Genomic DNA, 6,000 nt, shown 5'->3' with positions numbered 1-6,000 from the left:
TTATTCTCAAGTCTCTCTTTCTTCTTCCATCTGCATCATTTCTTGATATCTACCTTTGATGTCACTAATTCTTTCCTCTTTCTCGTTGGTTCTGCTTTCTATGCTCAGTAATTTACTCTTAATCTCCTTAATTCCATGCTTCATTTCCAGGATTTCTGATTGATTCTTTTTTAAAGTTTCAATCTTCCTAGTAAAGTACTCATTTCGCTCATTGATTTATTTTCTGAGTGCACTGAATTGCCTGTCAGTATTTTCTTGCATCTCATTGAGGATTTTAAGAACTGCAATCTTAAAATCTGTCATTTATATAACATATTTTCATGTGTGCCAGACTGCTTTCTGGGGCTTTTTCATTTTCTTTCTGGTCATCGTCATTACTGTGGTTCTTCATGGTATTTGCTGTCCTCCTTTGCTTTTGCATTTATCTCTGAAGAGCTCTTTCCACTATTTTCCAATAGATGGCACAGAATCACAAGATTTTTTTTGCCTTTGTGGACTCTCAGTCTTGAAGTGGCTTCTGTAGACAGTACAGCCGTGCTGCTTGGAGGTGGGTTTGCTTTGCCCTCAACATAATGGTGACCCCTGACCTCCATGGGGTCCTGCCCCAAGCACCCCTCCTATGGATCAATCACAGAGGGAAACAGTGATTCTACTGCAATAGCTCTTGGTTTACAGATAATGTGCTCATGGACCTGACTCAAAGGGCAGCAGGAGGTGAGTTTTGGGAGTCCAAGCAGTGGCCGGGCTCTGTGTTTCCCTTTCTTTGTCTGAAACACCACCGCTGGTCTGACAATGGAGAGCCACACGGCTGAACCCCCTGCTGTCAGGCATCTACTGACTCAGACACTGTTTTCTCCTCACTGCTTACTCTGCTGGGTGGCCTCCCCCCTCCGCAACCCCCGCAGTTCTCTGTTCCTCCTGGCTGAAGGAAGCACCTGCTACCATTGGCGTTCTCTCTTTTCCCGGCTTGGAGCTCCCGGCTGCAGGGCTGCATCTATGGGCCATCTGTGCTTTCCTCCCTTCTCATCTCCCCACTTATTCCCTGGTGTCCACCGTTAGTTGTTTTAGCAAGCAGGTCTCTCAGGAGTGCACCTGTGTTGAGCAGACTTTTTTTTTTGTTGAATTATAGATGGTAAACTTGTAGAAATGTCAGAGGAAGAGGAAAAGATGTGCTTTTATGCTACCATTCCTCGGATGTCACTCCCTAATTTTAGACCATTAGAAACTATCTCTTTTAAAAAAATGTTCTTTGTTGTAAGTGTTAATATGTCTACTTTATTTCTCCCATTGACTTCTTATAGCCTGCCCCAATTCTCTGCTCCAGGCTTCTACCACCCTATTGTCTGTGTACATGGATTACGAATAGATGCATACAAATTCTTTGGTTGATTTCTTCCCAGCCACCCACCTACCCCCATCTTCCCTCTGAGATTTGACAGTCTGTTCCATGCTTCTGGGTCTCTGGATCTATTTTATTCAACAGTTTATTTTGTTCATTAGATTCCACATATGAGAGAGATCATGTGATACTTGTTTTTCTAACTGGCTTATTTTGCTTAGCAAAATATTCTCCAGGTCCCTCTATGTTGTCTTAAAGAATAAGAGATCCTTCTTTTTTACTGCTGCATAGTATTCCATGATGTAAATGTACCATAGCTTTTTTTGTGCACTCATCTACTGATGGGCACTTGGGCTGTTTCCAGATCTTAGCTATTGTAAATTGCACTGCTATGAATATAGGGGTGCATATATTCTTTTGGATTGGTGTTTTGGGATTCTTAGGATGTATTCCTAGAATTGGAATTACTGGGTAAAATGGGAGTTCCATTTTTTTTTTTTTTTGAGGAAACTCCATACTGTTCTCCACAGTGGCTGCACCAGTCTGCATTCCCAGCAGCAGTGTATGAGGGTTCCTTTTCCTCCGCATCCTCACCAGTACTTGTTATTTGTTGATGATAGCCATTCTGACAGGTGCGAGATGGTACCTCATTGTCATTTTGATTTGCATCTCTGGGATGATTAGTGACTTTGAGTATTTTTTCATATGTCTCTTGTCCTTCTGTATGTCCACCTTTGAAAAGTAACTACCAGTATTTAGGTCCTTTGCCCATTTTTTGATTGGATTGTTTATCTTCCTTTTGTTACGTTGTATGAGTTCCCTATAAATTTTGGAGATTAAACCCTTATTGGATGTGACATTGGCAAATATTATGTTCTCCCATGCAGTGGGCTTTCTTATTGTTTTGTTGATGGTTTATTTTGCAATGCATAAGATTTAGTTCCATTTGTTTATTTTCTCCTTAGTTTTCTTTGCCTTAGGAGATGTATCTGCAAACATATTGCTATGAGAGATGTCTGAGATTTTGTTGCTTCTAGGATTTTTGTTGCTTCTATGATTTCTTCTAGGATTTTTATGGTTTCACTTCTCATATTTAAGTCTTTTATCCATTTTGAGTTTATTCTTGTGTGTGATGTATGTTGGTGGCCTAGTTTAATTTTTTTGAACGTATCTATCAAGTTTTCTCAACACCATTAACTGAAGAGATTGTCTTGACTCAATTTTATGCTCTTGCCTTCTTTGTCAAATATTAATTGAGCATAATGTGTTGTGTCAATTTCTGGGTTCTCTGTTCTGTTCCATTTATTTATATGTCTGTTCTTGTGCCTGTACCAGGCTGTCTTGATTACACTGGCTTTGTAGATATTGTGATCACTCCAACTTTGTTCTTCTTTCTCAAGATTGCTATGGTTATTCGGGGTCTTTTTTGGTTCCATATAACTTTTTGGAGTGCTTGTTCTAGATATGTGAAATATGCCTTGGTAATTTAATAGGGATTTCCTTTAATCTATAGGTTGCTTTGGGTAGTATGGGTATTTTAATGATGTTAATTCTACCAATCCATGAACACAAAATATTCTTGCACTTGTTTATATTTTTCTCTATCTCCTTTTGCAACATTCTGTAGTTTTCTGAGTACAAATCTTTTACCTTCTTGGTTCAGTTTATTGCTAGGTATCTTAATTTTTTTGTTGCAATAGTAAATGGGATTGTTTGTTTAGTTTCTTTTTCTGAGAATTCATTATTGGTGTATAAAAATGTCATCGATTTCTGGGTGTTAATTTTGTATTCTGCTACATTGAGGAATTCCTTTATTAAGTCTAGTAGTTTTTTGGCGGCATCTTTAGCGTTTTCTATGTACAATATCATGTCATCTGTGATTAATGAGAGTTTTACTTCCTCCTTTTCAATTTGGATGCCTTTTATCTTTTCTTCTTGTCTGATTGTTGTAGCCAGTACTATCTATACTAATAAAAGGGTAATATGCTAATTAGACCAGATGTCTTCCGGACAACCTTCCAGACATCCTTCCTGACAAAGCCAGGCCTGGGTGAAGCTACCTGGGGTCCCGGGTGCCTGTGGCCAGCTGGAGGAGGGAAGCTTGGGTCCCAGGTGCAGGGGCCAAGGCAAAGGCAATTAAGGGTGATCAGGCCATCAGGGGAGCAGTTAGGGGTGATCAGAATGGCAGGGGAGCAGTTAGGGGAGATCAGGCAGGCAGGCAGAGGTGGTTAGGGGTGATCAGGCAGGCAGGCAGGTGAGCAGTTAGGAGCCAGTGGTCCTGGGTTGCGAGAGGGATGTCTGATGCCAGTTTAGGCCCAATCCTGCCTAAACCAGCAGTCAGACATCCCCTGAGTGGTACCAGATTGGAGAGGGTGCAGGCTGGGCTGAGGGGACCCCTCCTCCCATGCACACATTTTGTGCACCGGGCCTCTAGTATTGAATAAGTGTGGTGAAAGCAGACCTCCCTGTCTTGTTCCTATTCTCACGGGAAATGGTTTTAGTTTTTGCCCATTGAGTATGATGTTGGCTGTAGGTTTATTGTATATGGTCTTTATTATGTTGAGGTATGATTCCTCTATTCCCACTTTAGAATTTTTATAAAATATAAGTGTTAGATCTTTGTCGAATGCTTTTTCTGCATCTATTGATGTGATTTTTGTCTTTCAGTTTGTTTATGTGATTTATAAACAATCAATCACATTTATTGATTTACAAATATCATACCAGCCTTGCATCCCTGGAATAAATTCCTCTTGGTGTTGGTGTATGATCTTTTTTACTGTATTGCTGGATTTGATTTGCTAATATTTTGTTGAGAATTTTAGCACCTATGTTCTTCAGGGATATTGGCCTGTAATTCTCTTTCTTTGTAGTGTCTTTATGTGCTTTTGGAATTGGGATAAAGCTTGCCTCATAGAAAGAGATTGAAAGTGTTCCTTCTTATTGTATTTTTTTGAAAAGTTTGAGGAAGTTAGGTGTTAGTTCTTCTTTGAATGTTGGGTAAAACTCCCCTGTGAAGTCATCCAGTCCAGGGCTTTGGTTTGCTGGGAGTTGTTTTCTTACTGCTTAAATGTCATCTATAGTTATTGTCCTATTCAGATTTTCTGATACTTCAAGATTCAGTTTTATTTTATTTATTTATTTATTTATTATTTATTTATTTATTTATTTATTTATGTTTTTAATATACTTTTATTGATTTCAGAGAGGAAGAGAGAAGGAGAGAGAGTTAGAAACATCAATGATGACAGAGAATCATTGATTGGCTGCCTCCTCCATGCCCCCTACTGGGCATCAAGCCCACAACCTGGACATGTTCCCTTGACCAGAATTGAGCCCAAGACCCTTTAGTCCCAGGATGACATTCTGTCCACTGAACCAAACCAGCTAGGGCATGACTCAGTTTTGGAAGAATATATTTTTCTAGGAATTTGTTCATTTCATCCACATTGTCCAGCTTATTTGTATATAGCTGCTCATTGTATTTTCTTACAAACCTTTGTATTTCTGTGATGTCAGTTATTATTTCACTGCTTTCATTTCTGATTTTATTTCTCTCTCTTTGTTTCTTGATGTGTCTGGCTGAAGGGTCATCAATCTTGTTTATATTTTCAAAGAACCAACTCTTGGTTTTATTGAGCTTTTGTAATTTTTTTTAAGTCTCTAGGTCATTTATTTCTGCTCTAATCTTTATTATTTCCTTACTTCTACTTACACTGAGTTTTTCTTGTTGCTCTCTTTCTAATTCTTTAAGTTGTAGGGTTAAATAATTTATTATTATTATTTGTTGTTGTTTTTTGAGGTAGATCTGTAATGCTAAGAACTTCCCTCTCAAGACTTCTTTTGCTGTGTCCCAGAGTTTTTGGGTTGTTGTGTGTTCATTTTCATTTGTTTTCAGGAAGTTTATTATTTCTTTCTTGATCGCATTGGTAACCCATTCATTATTTAATAACATTCTATTCAGCCACCATGTGTTTGAATGTTTTTTAGTGTTTACTATAGTTGATATCTAATTTTATTCCATTGTGATCTGAAAAGATGCTAGATAGGATTTCAATCTTCTTCAATTTGTAGAGACTTCTTTTTGCATCCTAACATGTGGTCTATCTTTGAGATTGACCCATGTGCTTGAGAAGAATGTATTTTCTGAAACTTTGGGGCAAAATGTTCTATAAATGTCAATTAAATCCATCCAATCCAGTGTGTCATTTATAATCACTGCTTCCTTGTTAACATTTTGTCTGTAAGATCTATTCAGTTATGTCAGTGGGGTGTTATAGTCCCCTACTATGACTGTATTGCTGTCAATCTTTCCCTTAAAGTCCTCCAGAAGTTGTTTTATATATGAAGGTATTCCTATATTGGGTACCATATATGTTTACCAGGGTTATATCTTCTTGTTGGATTGATCCCATTAGTGTTATGTGGTGACCTTTATTGTCTCGTGTGATGGCCTTCATTTTGAAGTCTATGTTGTCAGATATGAGTATTGGCACCCCAGCTTTTTTTTGTTTTCATTTACATGGAAAATGTTTTTTCATCCCTTTACTTTCACCTTGTGTAAGTCTTATGTTCTGAGGTGGTTCTCTTGTAGACAGCATATATTTGGGTCCTGTTTTTGTATCCATCCAGCTACCCTCTGTCTTTTGATTAGAGCATTT

This window comes from Plecotus auritus (assembly GCF_963455305.1).
Source record: "Plecotus auritus genome assembly, chromosome: 5".
In the NCBI taxonomy this organism is placed as follows: domain Eukaryota; kingdom Metazoa; phylum Chordata; class Mammalia; order Chiroptera; family Vespertilionidae; genus Plecotus; species Plecotus auritus.
The sequence above is the reverse complement of the archived record's forward strand: the minus strand, read 5'-3'. Positions refer to the sequence as shown.